Raw genomic sequence first — 18002 nt, forward strand, 5'->3', positions numbered from 1 at the left:
TGGTGCGAGAGGCCGAGCTACTAGCTAGGTAGGGGGAGGAGTGTGTGGTTGTGAGATCAATGAAAAGAGGGGCGAGAGTTTACACATGTGTGGGACCATATGAGAGACACGAGGCATGGGCACAGAAAGGAGGGGATGGAAGGTGCATGTGTAAGTATGTTGTAGGCAGATGCTAGAGAGGTTTATCGGTCGGTGTGTGTCAGAAAGGAGTTGTGGAGACTGTGGGAGAATGACCTAAAGAAAAAAATGAATGTGCGCGATGGATAGAATGCTGGGGGAGGGGGAGGGCGTGTGCATGCACGAGAGAAAGTTAGTGCTAGCTACAAAGGTGAGAGGATTGTGTGGGTGTAAGAGACTAACAAAGATCATAATTTGATATGAAAGTGGATTCATATATTTGAATAGGAGATCATAGTGTTATAAACATATGCATGCATGAATATAGCGGTGATACGCGTGCTATGGTTTTGCACCTGTTATACCATAATGTGATAATGCATGGCATTTGCAACTCACAGCTAAATGTCGAACAATCTAAACCATACTATATATCGAACAATCTCACATTTTATTTGAATTTGTGATAATGTGTGGCGTTTGCAGCTTACAACTAAATATCGAACAATCTAAAAAATACTATATATCAAACAATCTCACATTTTATTTGAATTTGTGGTAATGTGTGGTGTTTGCAACTCACATCTAAATACTTGTAGGCGTAGGGGGCGGGGCACCATACATAAACACATTATACATATGAGACATGGTTTAGATTATGAAGATCTAGCTAGAGCTTGAAATGTACTGTGATTTGAAATCAACATAAAGTGGATTCAAAAAATAGAGTTCGAGTTCATATAGTACACATAGTTCATATCTAACTCGAGAGTGATCATGTGTTGTGCTGTGAAGATAATACACAAACGGTTTAACTTGACAATAATGATGATTGTAGATCTTATTAAAATAGATAAATGAATTCAAATGGTTTGACTTCACAACAATCATTATTGTAGATCATATTCAAATAGAGAAACGAATTCAAATTTAGTTCATATTGAAGCGGTAGTATATATGTTTGGAATGCACTAAAACATTCATTTGAGTAGCAGGTTGCATGCATTATACACGTAGCGAAATATTTTAATTGAACATAACATGAATTGGAAGTTTTGAATGACATTTGTAGTGCCAATTGATTTGGTACAGTACATAGGACTAGACTCTCTTGTGTGCTGCAAATTGATTTCTTTTTGTTTTTTCGTCAACGAAAGTGCGAATTGATTTGGTATAGTACACGTTGGGCTTGTACGGAAATTTCAACCCGCACCTTGTTACCCCCAAATATTTAAGATATATCTTTGTCTCGTTGTGCTCCGACAACTCCCTCCATCTCAACCCGCACCTTGCTATTCCAAAATTACAATGCGCACGAAAACTACCACCTCCTGTGAAATCCCGACACGCGAAATGCCCGTGATACCCCTGAACCGAAAGAAACACCTAGCTCAAATCGGTGGGGGTACTTCCATAACTTACCCCACATTTCGAACAAGCGCGTCCCTAAGCCATGGTTCCCCACTCCCATCCCATCCGCCCACCCATTCGTACACCGAGGCCGTAAAAACCCGTGAAGCCCCACACCCTCCTCCGTCCGCCACCCAACCGGAGCCTCTTCCCCGATGATGTCGTCCACAGCAACACCATGACGTCCCTCATCCACCATACTGGATGAGGATCCGTCGTTGATCTCGTCGTCCCGCTGGTTCAGCCACCCCGTCCTCCACCTCCAAGGAGTTGCCCCGACGTTCCCCTCGTCTTTTGTGCCACCTCCATTCCCACATCGTCGTCTTCACCTGCACCACCGGAAGAGCATCATCATCATCATTTCCTCGGATGAAGCTGAGGCCTAATTGGTGCCACCAAATAGGTTGTACACTAATCGTCGCCTTTTCTTCTTGATTCGATCTCACGGTGTTGCCAGCGCTCGGTCCCGAGACGACAATGCGCGGCTCCATCGACGGCGGTGGCGGCGGCCACTTCCTCCACGGCGTCGCTCCCTCGGCGGCGACGTCCACATCAGTAGGAGCTGCTGCTGCTTTAGCTCTCACTCGCACTGCTACTCTGATCTTGATCTAGTTCCCCTGCTTGGTCTGCTCTTTCTATTGCTCTTGCTCGCGTTGCTGCTCTCACTCTTGCTCTTACTTGCGATGCTGCTCCAATTTAGCTACACTTTGGTCAACTGAATCGACTTTTGGGTCAGTCAATTTTCAGGGGGTGGGGGGCTCGCTAGAGTTAAGGAAGAACCAGCCACAGCGGGGAGGGGGGCTCGCCGGAGAGCTACCCCACTATCTATCTTAAGGTTCATGGTGGGGCGGTGGTCGCCGGCGGTGGTGGGGCGGTGGCGTGGGGATCGCCGGAGAAAAAGCTTGGCACGGGGGGGAGGGCCTAGAGGGATGGCCGGGGCGGCAGCGGACCAGCGGTGGGGAGTGGTTTCGAGGCAGGTGGGGCGGCGCAGCGCCGGCCACGAGCGGCGGAGGGCGACGGTTTGGTCGGTGGTGGCTGGAGGCTCAGGGGGTGGAGGTTGAAGTTGAACTGCAGGCCCTTGATTTTGTATCCAACGGCTGGAAAATCGACTGACCAGAGATGAAAAATTCAGTCGACCAGCTCTCGCATGCGATGCTGCCTACTGCTGCTACTGGTTTTCTCCTACTAGCTAGTGCGTTTAGTTTCGACAGTAAAATTCAGTTTCGAAAGAAAAATTCACTTTTGACAGTTAAGTACAGTTTCGATAGTTAAATTCAGTTTCGACAGTTAAGTTCAGCGATGAGCGGCTGATGTATTTTACATCTAGCACTTTGTGGTTATGTATTTTACGTCATCTACTGGAGATGCTATTAGAATTCCACTCAGGTTAATGTTGTCTCTCCTGTCCTGTCGTACAACTCACCGGAGTTGCTCCAACGATGAAACCCTCCATCACAATGGAGTGAAAGTGCAACTATCCCTGGGTGGTTTTGGTAATTCCTAACAACATATAGCTCATTGAGATAATACTATTTCAAGATAAATATTTCAGGAAAGCTCAATGATTGGCATGGCATGGATTAGAAATGTGGACCCCTCAAAATTCTAAGGACAAAAGATTGGCTCAAGCTCAAGCTCAAGCTCAAGACTCTACATTTTACTTTTAGTGATCCAAGATCACATTGAGTCCATAGGAAAAGCCAATACTATTAAAAGGGGGTGAGGTGTTGCTTAATGGGTTACTGGCTCAAAATTCTTAGTGATATGCTCCAAAATCCTCAATCACTTTCCCATATCCACATATGTCCCAAACCAAAAGTCAAACTCGGCCCCACCAAAAATTTCCATCTGGCGCCACCGAGTTCAGTTGACATAGCCACTGCCACTAAACCCTAGTCACTTTGGTCCCACCGATAGGGATCTCGGTCTCACCGAGATGGGATTGCAAACTCTCGGTTTTCCTTCGTAACGTTTCGGTCTAACCGATATGAGCGATCAGTCCCACCGAGTTCGCAATGCAAATTCTCTGTTTCCCCTTCGTAATGTTTCGGTCCAACAGAGATGAGCGAATCGGTCCCGTCGAGTTTGCCTGACCAACTCTCTGTTTACTTATTACCAAAATCGGTCCCACCGAGTTTGTGTAAGTGGTCTCACCGGGATTATGTTATGCCCTAACCCTAATGAAATTGGTCCCACCGAGTTGACATGTTGGTCCCATCAAAAATCCTAACAGTCACATTTTGAACTAAATCGGTCTGACCGAGTTTTCTGATTTGGTCCCACCGAGTTTGGTAAATTGTGTGTAACAGTTAGATTTTGTGTGGAGGCTATATATACCCCTCCACCCACTCTTCATTCGAGGAGAGAGCCATCAGAAAATGCCTACACTTCCATCATACATTTTCTGAGAGAGAACCACCTACATTTGTGTTGAGGTCAAGATATTCCACTCCAACCACATAAATCTTAATCTCTAGCGTTCCCCAAGTTGCTTTCCACTCAAATCATCTTTCCACCAAATCCAATCCTATGAGAGAGAGTTGAGTGTTGGGGAGACTATCATTTAAAGCACAAGAGCATGGATTTCATCATCAACACACCATCTATTACCCTTTGGAGAGTGGTGTCTCCTAGATTGGTTAGGTGTCACTTGGGAGCCTCCGTCAAGATTGTGGAGTTGAACCAAGGAGTTTGTACGGGCAAGGAAATCGCCTACTTCATGAAGATCTACCCTAGTGAGGCAAGTCCTTCGCGGGTGATGGCCATGGTGGGATAGACAAGGTTGCTTCTTCATGGACCCTTCGTGGGTGGAGCCCTCCGTGGACTCGCGGAACCATTACCCTTCGTGGGTTGAAGTCTCCATCAATGTGGATGTATGATAGCGCCACCTATCGGAACCACGCCAAAAATCTCCGTGTCTACATTGTGTTTGCTCCCTCCAAACTCCTCCCTTTACCTTCATGTGCAATGTTTTGCATTCCGCTACTATACTCTTAGACTTGCATGTGTAGGTTGATTACTTGACTTGTGCTAAGTTGTTAAAATCTGCCAAGAATTAAAATTGGGAAAAGGCTAGATTTTTATTTGGTCAAGTAGTCAAATCCCCCCCCCCCCTCTAGACATACTTTCAATCCTACAAGTGGTATCAGAGCTTTGGTCTCCATTTGCCTTGATTTCCATAGCTTTTGGTGATCATAGCCTTGGTTTCACAACCTAGGAGAGTATGGCGTCTAGCAAGGGAAATTACCACCGTAGAGGTCCTTACTTTGATGGTACAAATTTTGCTAATTGGAAGCATAAGATGAAAATGCATATTCTTGGACATAACCCCTCCGTTTGGGTTATTGTGTGTATTGGTTTGCAAGGTGAATTCTTTGATGGGAGAGAACTGAACCATGAAGCTAGCGGAAGGGTTGAAGATGCTACAATACAATGCTCAAGCTTGTGATATTCTCTTCAATGGATTGTTCCCCGACGAATTCAACAAAATCAGTCGTCTTGAGAATGCAAAGGAAATTTGGGATGCTTTGATTGATATGAATGAAGGTATCGACTCCACCAAGGAATCCAAACTGGATGTGCTTTGACAAGTTCAAAATGAAGGATGGTGAAGGTGTCGATGAAATGTACTCTAGGCTTGCTCTCATCACAAATGAGATTGATGGCTTAGGAAGTGAAGAGATGACCGATAGATTCATCGTCAAGAAGATCCTAAGAGCCTTGGATGGAAAATATGATACCGTGTGCACATTGATCCAAATGATTCCCAATTGCAAAGATCTCAAACCAATGGAAGTCATTGGAAGAATTGTTGCTCATGAGATGTCACTCAAGGATAAGGAAGACTTCACAACAAGTCAAGTGGTGCTTACAAAGCCTCATGTGATGCTCCCACATCATCAAGTGAGAAACAAGCCTTCAATGAATAATTGAGCTTAATGGTGAAGAATTTCAACAAGTTCTACAAGAGTAGAAGCAAGGAAAGAAGTTCCAAGTCAAGGTCCTACAATGAAAAAAGATCTTCAAGTCGTGAATGAAATTGCTACAATTGTGGAAGACCCGGACACTACTCCAATGAGTGTACGGCTCCCTACAAAAGAAGAGAAGATTCTCCCAAAATAAGAAGTAGAAGAGAAGAATCACCACCAAGAGATAGAAGGAGTGGAGATGACCGTTATGAATGAAGAACATCACGGAGAAGCGAGGATTCAGAAAGGAAGGACAAATCATCAAGGAGCTACACAAAACGAAGACATCAAGCTCACGTTGGTGAATGGGTATCCGGCTCCGACTCCGACGATCACTCCAAGAGAAGTTATCACTCCGATTCCGAATATACTCAAGATGAAGGTGTTGCCGGTCAAGCACTTGTTTCAACCAACTCCCACGACATATTTGAGTCACCAAATGAAGGAATTGGAAGATGCTTCATGGCTAAAGGTCCAAAGTTATCACACCCTGAGTATGTTGATTTCAATAGTGATGAAGATGACTTGCTAGGTGATGATGATTTACTTGTTGACAATTCTAGTGATGAAAACTATGATGAACTTGCTATTAATCATGCTAATCAAGATAAAATGAATGACGATGATAAGAAGGAGATTGAGCGTCTAACTAAAGAACTAAACACTCTTAAGTTAGCTCATGAAACTACCTTGGAAAATCATCGAGAGCTTTTAAAGACTCATGAGAAGTTACGCTTTGAAAATCTCAACCTTGAGCAAGAGCATGGGTTCTTAAAAGCGATCAATGATGATCTTCGCAAGAAAAGTTCTTCTTACATTGCCAAGAGTTTACTCTTATCTACGTACATGCCACAAGTTAAATCTAGCAACAAGAGTAAGAAAGATTATTCTTCTAGTAGTAACAATAATCATGCTAAACCCAATGATGTTGCTTCTAGTAGTTCTCTTGATTCCACTAATGATTCTCTTAGCCAAGTTACACTTGAGCAAGAAAATAGCTTATTGAAGGGAATTATAGAGAAAGGTGTTTACAAGAGCCTTGCCGGGAGTAAGCAATTTGAGGAAATTGTACGCAAGCAAGGAAGACACCGGAAGAATCAAGGTGTTGGTTTTGAATGAAAGTTCAATGCCAATGGAGTTGAGTGGGAAGAAGATCAATACCCAAAGAAGAAATTTGTTTCTCAACAAGAGAAGTATGATCCTACTTATTTCCAAGGAACACAAGCTCAAGATGATCTTCCACTAGAAGACCAGAAGCAAAAAGGCAAGGACAAGCTTCAAGAGGAGATTGATGCATTTGAGGAAGCTCCCAAAGCCTTGGTCAAGTGGGTTCCCAAGACTACATCAAGTACAACTACAACTCCAAGGATTCCCATCAAGATGGTGTGGATCCTGAAGAAAAAGAACTAGAGAGTTCTTGAGGGTGACTCCGCAAACATATACTTCACTCATATCATTTTAGCGAGCACAAGTGCAAACAACTTCCACATCTTGCACTAGTTCAAGGAGTCACAAACCCTCTTGTTGGTAAGACAGGGGACAAGGTAACCTAATGCTTTCATGGACATCATCCTATGTGAACATCACTCTATGTCTATGGATATCCTTGTTTGTTCCTTGTGGGACTAACCCATGTAGGTATTGAAAGTGCAACTCACTCTAATGGATTGCTCCAAATGATCTACATCAACATTGAGCATCTACATCTTCAACACCTACATGAAGTCATCATCAACAAAACCCAAGGTTAGTTCATCCTTCTTAGGGGGGATATCACATCTAGGGGGAGTTTTACTCTAATCAATTGAGCTAAACCAACTGTAATGGTGTGAACACAACAATGCTTTATGTAAAAGTGGCAACCCCACTTGTGCTTAAACAATGAGTATGACCTACGAACAAATGTTCTCATTTGACTCCTCAGTCAATATACTCATATATAGATGACCTAGTCATCGCAAATTGCCTCATAGATACTAGAGTGATTGTGCATGCTTTGCCACATATTTCATTTGACATCTTATTGTGTGAGCATGTTGGTTGCATGTTTTACTCATTCAAGGACATCCATTTGTTGCTTTGATTGTTTGGCTTTTTCTCTTTTGCCAAATGGATGGACAAGAATGCCTAAGAACCTCCTCTAGCTATCTATGATTTTCTCGTCTCAAACTCTATTCATTCTACATCACAAAGTTTGATCAAGTCAGATTCGAACCACTCTGTGTGAGGAGCACTCGGAGTCCCCGATTCGTCATAGACTTAAACTTCCAAAACCTCTTTGTGCATTTAGGTATGAACGATTCATCCACTTCGGTCACACCTAGTTCACTAAGTTGATCTAGGTTTTCAATCTCGGTGCAACCGATTTGAACTTTTCGCTCACACCGAGTTAGAGTAACCGCTCGCGATTCTGCATATTGGTGCCACCGAGTTGTTCCACTCGGTCACACTGACAGGGTCGGGATATATATACTCACGGGTTGAATTTTGGGAATTTCTCCAAAACTCGTCACCCCGTGCGTGTCCTGCTCTGCCTCCTTGGGTCTCTGGATCATCCCCTCGCCGCCAGCAACCTGCCGCCGCTGGTCTCCGTCGCCGTCAACGGAAATCTGCCCCACCATTGTCGCCGTAGCGAACCCCCGCCGAACTAGGGTATGGGTTCGACCTTTTGTGCTATTGTTTTACCTCTGATTCATAGCACATTGTTTTGCCATGATCCTTACCACATATGCAAACACTCTATCCATTGAAAACACCCTTTAGGTTAAATTCGATTTGAAAATTTAGGGTTAGGTCTCCGGCGAACTCATCTCGAACCAACCGAGTTGTAGAAATCGGTCTCACCGATTTGGCCTAGGCCATAGCACATGCATTTTTGGTCTGACCGAAAATTGCAAATTGGTGTGATCGAGTTCGATTCTTTGTGAAACCCTAGCAGTCTCGGTGCCACCGAACTGTAACTCGGTCTGACCGAGTTCACTAGTTTAGGTTCCAAAAGCTGCTTCGGTATCACCGAGTTTACTAATCGGTAGCTCCGAAATGCTTTCTGTGGAGAACTAAAACTAAGTTTTTAAGTCATCTGTTTTGCAAAATCTCTGCACTTTGTGATGCTCATCCACTCTACCTCATCTACATCTATCACAGGGTCTGCTGTCAGTAAGTTTGCAAAGATGTATGATTAGAGTGATAGTCAGAACAGGTCTGAGGAACATGTGCAGCTGGGTGAGGGTTTAGATCCCTCAAACACTTTGATGATGGCAGTAGGAGCACTCCAAGTAACTTGCCAAAGGTAGCCACCAGAACAAGGAAGAAGAGAACCTCATATTCAGAGGATGAGGACTATGTGGCTACTGAGGAGGAAGTAAGCTCCAAAAAGAAGGTGCTGAAAAAGGAGTATGGCACAGCTGCTACAGTTAAGCCAGGGATGAATAAGAAGGCTCCCGCAAGAAGGATTCCTATGTCTAAGGCCAGAGCTCCACTCAATAGACAATGGAGTTCACTCTTGAACCCAAAGAAGTTGGAGAATGAAAGAAGAGGAAGGAGAGGATCAAGAAGACCATTGCCAGAGTCATTGGCAAGCCCTCCATGATGAGAGATCGCTCTGAAGATGAAGAACAAGAAGAGGATACTCCAGCACCCAAAGCTCCGAAAGCTCAAGCTCAGAAGCCCACTAAGCCCAAGAGGAACACCAGAAGTATTCCTGCTGAAGAGAAGAATAAGGCCCCAGTGCCTGAAGATGAAGAAGAGGATGATGAATCCCATGTGTTGAGAAAGTTGAAACCCAAGATCCCAGACAACAATGATACTCATCCAGTGGCTGAAGACATGCACATCAGAAAAGATGCTGGACTAAGATTGTGGAGACAGTCTAATCCCTATGCTATGAGGAGAAGGACTGCAATTGACTACAGGTTCCACACAAAAGAACAGCAAGACTTCTATGAAACTATTTTTTCTTGACAAGTCCATTGTGTGTGACATGAGATGGGTTGATTGGGAATTCATCAAGGAGAATGAAGGTCACTTCCCAGGAGTTTATGACAGCTTCAAAGCATGTGGAGTAGATGAGTTTGTCGGACAGAAGCTCACAAAATGGAATGATGAGCTGATCATGTCGTTTTACTCCACTGCTCACTTTTACCCAGATGGGAAGATCATTTGGATGTTAGAAGGTACTAGGTACCAGTCCACTATTGAAGAATGGGACAAGCTGATAAATGCCCCAGAGGAACATGAGGATGACTTGGATGTGTATGCCAAGAAGAAGAAAGACCACAACTCTATGGCAAACATGTACAAGGAGATCCCAGATAAAGATTTGGAGACTCACAAGCTTGGATCTGTACATTTCTTGTTGTCTGGTCTGCCTACCATCAACTGGATCCTTAGGCACACATTGCTACCCAAGTCAGGAGATCACAAGAGGATCAGAGGGCATTCCATCAACCTGCTATAGCTTTTTGATGTCCCTCAGAAGTTCAAGGTCATGAGTCTGATTGTAGAGACAATCAAGAGGACTGTCACTGACCAGAACAGAAGCTGTGGGTATGCTCCACACATTTAGGAGCTCATCAACTCCAAGATGGGCACAGGAACATATCTGTTCGATAAGGAGTGTCTACCCTTATATCCTGATTTTGAAGACAACACTGTAGTGATGAATGAGGAGGAACCATCATCAGCTCAAGCACAGGAGAAGAGAGCCAAAGCAAAGGCTAAGAAAGCTGTCAAGATGCCAAGTGTTGAAGAGGCATCTCAAGTTTTCCTGAAGAGCAAGCAAGATCAACTTGCATATCTGATCCAGTCTACAATGAGGATTGAGAAGGGCTTGGCCACCCTGACTCAAAACCAGGAGAGCTTGGAGAGGATCGTAGAAACCAAATGTAACATCCCAAAATTCTAAATTTTGGAATGTTATAAACACATAGATAGATTTGATTGATTGTTTGATTGATTGCGTGAAATTAAGTGAAACTCGAATTCTTTTGAAAGTTAAATGAGAGGGAATAAAAGGACTTTCCCAAACTTTCATATTAGCTTTCTGATCTCCATGAATTCAAATGCTTTTCAAACACTAAACCCCGGAGAGAAGATGACATGACTTCTTCCATTTATTTAAATGACAAGGGGTGTTGAAAATATTTGAATTTCATTTGAAAATATTCCAATTCTGAAACTTTATGCGACTCAATGATTTTCACGAGAGAAGATAAAATGACTTCTTCAAATTATATGAAATATGAGTTGGAAGTTTCAAAAAAATTAAATTCAAAGCTCTTTTGAATTTATTTTAAATTTGGAATATTAGATCATCATGCATATCTTATTTTCTTGCTTTTTGGTCGATCCTAGAAATTTCACGCAACTCAAGGACCTTCGGAGAGAGTTGGAGATTTCGTTATTTTCTTATTTGAGAGTTTTCTCGAATTGGAAAAGAGGATCATTCGATTTATTTATTTCATCTTCAATAATTTTTCCGTTATCAAAAATATAAGAGAGGGAATAATATGACTTTCCCAAAATATAGGAAAAATGAAGATTTAATAAATAGATCAAATTTTTGTTTTTCCGGAGTTTATTTGCATTTTATTTGGATAGGGAAAAATGCGCGTTTTCAAAATTTGCTTTTTAGGCCCGGAGTAAAGTTCATTTTGTTCGACTCATTTTTAGGAGTCGGAGAAAATTTACTTTATTAGATTTGGAGTTCGTTTAGATCTCGTTTTGTTTTTTTCTGAGCGCGGAACAGTTTTAGAAAAAAAATAAAAGAGAGAGAGAGAGAGAGAGAGAGCTCCAGCGACTTGGGCCTAAGGCCCAAGCCACCGAGCCAGCCAGGCCAGAGGCCATCGCGCGCCACGCCCAGGGAGGAGCCGCACCAGGCGCAAGGCGCCAGGGAGCCGCCGTCCTTTGTGGATTCCTAGTAGGATTCATCTACTTTCGTTTTTTTTCTAGATCTTTTCCCTCTTTTCTTTCCTAGTCCTAGTCCAATTCCTTGACCCCTACACCAAGTTTTCTCCACCTCCCCAATATAAATACTCCCACACCCCCCCTCTAAACACATCAAATCCAAGGCCCCAAAGCCCCAAGCACACCGCGCCGCCCCTTGTGCCCCGCGCCGCGCCGCCCTAAGCGCCGCGCCGCCCTGCGTCACCACCGCCGCCGCCGCACCTTGCCGCGCCGCCGCCGCCCTACGTCACCGCCGCCGCCGCACCTTGCCGCGCCGCCACCGCCCTGCGTCACCGCCACCACCGCACCTTGCCGCGCCGCCGCCGCACCTTGCCGCGCCGCCGCCGCCCTGCGTCACCGCCGCCGCCGCACCTTGCCGCGCCGCCACCGCCCTGCGTCACCGCGTCGCCGCCGCCCTGCGGCACCACCGCCGCCGCCGCCCAACGCCGCCATCGCCGCCGTTCGCCGGAGGTACCGCGCCGCGTCTCTTCTTTCCCTCGGTTCGGTTTTCTTATAAACCTTTCCGATTCTTTTCTTCTCTACCGATTCGTTTTCTCTCCGATTCTTCGCCAAACCGTTCCGGTGTTCTAGATCGGTTTTTCGTTTCTAACTCTTTTTTCGAAACCCTAGATCGGATTCGTTTTCTTTTCCGATTTAGTTGCCTTTGGACCGTTCGTCCTAACGAACGTGATCACCGGATTCTTCTAGGTTAACGACGCCCGTTCATATAACCGTTCTTTTTTTTTACTCGTCGGATTTATTCCGCGATTGCGATCTCAGATCCGATCTTCGTTCTAGTTTATCTTCTCGCTCGTTTATCGGAATCAGGTGATTCAAGCGCCTGGAGTTTCGTTTCAAAACCGCCTTTCCGTCTAATCAACTTAAACAAGTTTTTGCCCCGGTAAAATTTGACCTAGTTTCAACTTGCTAGAACCGAGTTGTTTTCTGCCGCCATTTGTTTTCCGTTTCTTTGTTCGGTTCGTTCTTTCTTTGCAACCGGAGTTCTTAAGTTGAACCTTCTGGTTCGTTCTCTCGTTCGAGTTTTACTTGTGTATTAGATGAGTACTTATTGTGTGGTTACTATTGTTTGTTTACGATAGATTGACCGGAGTGTGACGAGTAGATCTATCACGAGTTTTGAGTGCGAATCATCTTCGTCAACATTGCAGGCAAGTTCACACTTTGATCATACCTTTTCTACAACCCATGTTTTACTGCATTAGATCAATCCTCACACATTGCATGATTAGGATCTAATTAAATTGTGGGATGGGAAGTAGATGAGGTAGTACCTATTACCTGTATTATTATCAAACCTTTGGGAGTTACTCTACGTTTGCTTAAATTGCCATGCTATGCTAGTAGACGTGGATTGGGTGAGTGATATCCATGACAGATGTGAGATGATAATTTTAATGGTTTATCTAAGGTGGCAACTTAAACACACATCTGGGTGGATTGAGGCACCTGATGTCTATCAGGACTTGCCTGTTTTTTTTGGACCGCCACCCAGGCTCAAAGGGATCATAAGATAATTCATGCTAGAAACTTCCGTGTGCAGCCACATGCTACTATGGGCTCTAGCATAGTTGACTAAGTTGTGCGAACTCTTACGGGGTGGACTAGCAGATGTAGGGGATGTAGGTGTACCGGTCTACCCCACATGTAAGGTGCTAGCGCTTCTGAAAGACTATGTCTCGGTCATCTGTTTCTCAAACACCATGTAGTGCGAGAAAACAAACGGAGGCGATCGAGTCATGTGGGGAAAAGTGTGCAACCTCTACAGAGTTTACAAACTAATCATGATTAGCCGTGTCCCCGGTTATGGAGAACTTGAGTATCTAGTACTTGAATATCGAGTGAATCTCAACATGTTACTTCTAATTAATATTGTTGGGTTTTAATTACTTTTAATTGGGATTGAGAATGTTGTCAACCATTCTCAATGTTTCACAACCACCATGATAGTTAAATAAATTTATTCCTTTGCAGTAGGGAAAAATTGGCTTTACGCAAAAACCTTATAACCATAGAGCTTTTCCACCAGCCAAATATGCATGTAGTGATAGCCATTGTTCATTATTCTCTATGGTGTGAATTTGCTAGTACATCCAATGTACTGACCCGTTTCGGGCTGCAACGTCTCATGTTGCAGGATTTTCTTACGACGAGTAAGTGATACGTTAGGGTTACGATCTACACTCAACTTTGCCGTTGGTGTTGATGGGAATCCACAACCTTGTTGCTTCCGCTATATTGGATTGAGGTAATAGTATTTACGTTACTTTATACATGTGATTTACCTCTGTTATAAATCCTTCGAGTACTGTGTGTGTCAGCATACTGATCCAGGGATGACACGTAAGCACAGAGACTTGACCCATTCGGGTCGGGTCGCTACAAGATGGTATCAGAGCACATGTTGACTGTAGGACGTGACCCTAGAAATTGGCAAGCGCATAGCAAAGATTTTTCTCTACAACTTTCCCTTTCAAAAAGATTTTTTCTTCTCTTCTCTTCTGAGCTTATTCAAAAAATTCCCTTTGGTGAGACCATACCCCTTTCCCTTTTGACCACACGAAGATTCGACTGATGAGACCACTCCAAGAAGTACAGGATATCAGACTAGTAAGACCATTCAGAATGAAGAGGATTTTACCATACATTATGATAATGGAAACTACAACGGTTGAAGGCCGAAGACAAGTAGAATTGGAAGGCTCTGAAGAATCCCCAGATTTGTATGACCTAGGAATGCTACCCCTATGGAACTTGGCAGATTATGGAAGTTGTCAATACCCGAGATCAAGGTGTATCAGAGAAAGACTGAAACAAGGAGCATGAGGACTCGAAGTTTTGTCGAGAAAACCCTAAGGCAGGAGATATCAACTATGGAATGATAGCTCATGGAAATGACAAGAGCAGAAACACAGCTATCCAAGAAATTATCTCCCGCTGATGCTATTGTCACCGTGCTGAGTTAAGGATGTTTTCTTCAGAATGGATTTAATGAAAGAAGGCTGATGGAGCATCTATCAGCAGGAGGTAAAGTTTTAGCCCTAGCCGGTGTATCACCAGGATCTGGAGTATTACATCAAGAAGTTTAAGGTGGAGCTCCAGGAAGTCGTATTAGACAAGGAAGCATTTCGTGAAGAACTTAAGACCAGAAGTTGAAAGCAGCCAAGCTAGAGAAGTAAAACCTTGAGATACCGGAGATTTGTCAGGAACTGAAGGACAGTATGACCATGGCTCATGCCAAGGATGTTGAAACCTAGAAGTTTGGAATACAACTCCAGAATATTAAAGGATGTCACGAGAGACTTCGCGTCAACAGAGTTGATCTAGCAAAAGAACTTGAGAAGATCAAGCACGACCGAAATAAGCCATTGGAGGCATGAACAAGGCTTGAAGAGTTTGGAGACGTTGAAGATTTATTGACCTTTAGAAGACCAAACCCCTGTTATATACCTACGTTAGATGCGACGATTGTGAGCTGTCATTTGTTTGTTGTTTTCCGACAGCCACAATAAAACCTGTCTTTTCAAAACTGTTGTTTGCATTGTGTGTATCCCTCCCTCTCTATCTCTCTTATCTCACCCTAAACCCACATGGACCCAATAGAGGATGAATGAAGATGAGCTTGTATTTTCTAGACTGATGAGTCAGTTGGAGACAGACCGATGGATTCAGAACATGGAGGATCATATGGAGAACAACTCTATAGTCGGAAAGGATATGGCCCAGCATGCTCTTCAATGTTTTGAAAGAGGTGCTGCTACTTGGTGGAGGATGTACCAAACCATCAATGGATGGCAAGGAGTAACCACTTGGAAAGAATTTAAGTTGACTTTGCTAAAGTCTCAGTTTGTGTCCCAGAAGTTGAAGCCTTATGGAAAGTATACGAAGAAACCTTGTGCATGCAAGCTTTGTGGAGAAATAGGACACAACCATAAAGAACACAAGGATGAATGCCCTAACTGTGAAGGAAGTCACCCAGTTGAAGAATGCCCAACTAGGCAGATCACTTGTTTCTTGTGTGAAGGGACTACCCACTACCCTGCTCAGTGTCACATTTACCCCTTGGTACCAAGAACCATCCAGCAGAAGGAAGAAGCAATGAAAGGAGCCCTTATGGAAAGTTTAGAAGAACCTGTGATGAAGAAAGAGGTGGAGGACACACCCAAAGAAGAGCCAATTAAACCCTGCACCAAGTCTTGCTATTCATGTGGAGAAGAAGGACACGTATCTCAAAATTGTATGAAGGGGGATCTAGTAGAATTCCCGACAGAGGAAATAGAGTATGACCCACAGGAAATAGGAGCCCTGATTGGAATGGAAAAGTCCAGAAAGAGAAACCGATTGGATTCCAGGAGGAACCTGAGTCATATCATCTGTTACAAATGCAAGGAGTCAGGGCACTACCTCAGCAATTGCCCACAAATGGAGCCAAGGACCCAAGTAGGCTATATAATCACAAGGAAACCTCGAAACTTGCCCAAAGTAATATGTTCGTTGTAATGGAGCAGGGCACTTTGCCAGAGGTTGTCCGAAGGAGAAGGAGACTTGTGATAAATAGTTGAGTTTGTAACAGAAGTAATATAGTAGTGGTAGTGAGAACATTTTCTTTTATATTGAGGTATTGAGTTGAGGCATGTAATGGAAAAACAGGAGATTGTAATCATTTGAGAAGGAATAAAGTAGCATCGTTGGTACTGATATGGATTTTATGAGTTGTTACTCTATGAAGAAGAATTTTGACCATTTTGAGGATAAGAGAAATATGGTCTATGGAAGATTTGTGCATTTTAAGGGTGAAAGTACCCTGTAAGAACCTTTGACCCCCAGAAAGGATAAAGATACTCCATGCGTGGATTTTGGACAAAATGAATACGAGTTTTGTCTCGATATGTGTGATGCCCCAAGAGTATGTGGGATGAAATTGGAGACCGTTAGTTGTTTGGACCAAATGTGATCAAGGAGTCAGAAGAGAATGATAAGTTGGTTTGAGATAGACTGAAGGTAGCTCAGTCCTGGCAGAAGAGTTGTGCAGACTCAAAACTCAAGGCGATAGTCTATGATATTGGAGATAGAGCATGTCTTCGTGTGACCCCTCTGCGAGGAGTTAAAACGATTTGGAGATAAGGGACAGTTAGCACCGAGATTTGTAGGACCATACCGAGTTATGGAGTGTATGGGAGAAGTGGCCAACAAGTTGGAGTCATCCGAAGGACTGTTAGGAGTTCAAGATGTGTTTCACATTTCCCAGTTGAAGAAGTGCCATGCAGAGATGGCCAATATTCCCCTGTAAGGACGCTTGACCCTGGAAAGGATAATGATGTGCCACGAAGTGGAATATGGACGTCATAAGTATAAGTTTTTATCTCGGTATGAGGGATATTCCCCGAGGATGAAGAAATAAATTACTATTGGATATAAAGGAGGTATGATGTCGGAAATATGGATCAATGGAAACTCCATGATGATTCAGAGTAATTATGTCCTAATATTGGTGCCAATAGAAGGAAGGAAGATGATACAATTGGATGGATTTAACAATACTAGGAAGTTGGAAGTTGGAATAATGAACAGTTGCCCGATGATAAGTTCAAGGACTACAAGTTATGAGATGTGCCATAACCCACAGGCCCCAGGACCTGCCAAGAAGCAAGCACCCTCTTGCTGAAGGAAAAACCCTGGAAGTGGATATACCTTTGTCGACAGACGATTTTATAGGAGTTTACGCAAAACCTGAGAGTTGTGAAGGAACGATAGATGTTTGTCTGGCTTGCAGAATCCATGGATTATCCGAACTTAGTTCGTCGACAAGAGAAATTCTGCAATGCTTGTGAGGATGACCGAGTGTTAGAATGCGAGATTCGCTAAACTGTATACATGGTAATGATTTGGGTGCGGGATGGATTGATCACCATACCGACTTACTCTTATTATTCGCCTTGCTATATGGGATGGTAAATCTGAGTGACTTGCCTATAGTAGAGAGACGACGATATTAAACCTTGTGAATAAAACCTTAGAACGGTATAAGTATTTTCCCTTGTACACGGCAGTTGTGCCAACCGTAGGTTATACGGTGAGGATCAACCCAGACCCATTTCCTGCAGGAGAAACCATAAATTGTTGACCACCATGAGATATCGATAGTTGTTTAGTCTTGGCGCCAGACCGTCAGCTAAGAAGACCCAATCTCGGAAGAACCTTACCAAGATGAAAGGATAGAAGAATTGTGGTAAAGGTTATGCCACTACCATAAGAGCTTAGAGAAGGAATTTTCTCGAGGATCTAAGAAGACCGACACTGTCAAGAATAAGGATGGAGTATATGAGTATTGATGGAACAGTAACGATGTTTCTAAGGGTGGTAGCACCCCAGACCCCGTGTGATGATCGATGGATTTTGAGGAGACCCCCAAACCCTAACCTTTTCTTGCTAGCCTCTCCGAATCTCGAGGACGAGATTCATTTTAAGGGTGGTAGGTTTGTAACATCCCAAAATTCTAAATTTTGGAATGTTATAAACACATAGATAGATTTGATTGATTGTTTG

Source organism: Triticum urartu, chromosome 6 (assembly GCF_003073215.2).
Source record: "Triticum urartu cultivar G1812 chromosome 6, Tu2.1, whole genome shotgun sequence".
In the NCBI taxonomy this organism is placed as follows: Eukaryota; Viridiplantae; Streptophyta; class Magnoliopsida; order Poales; family Poaceae; genus Triticum; species Triticum urartu.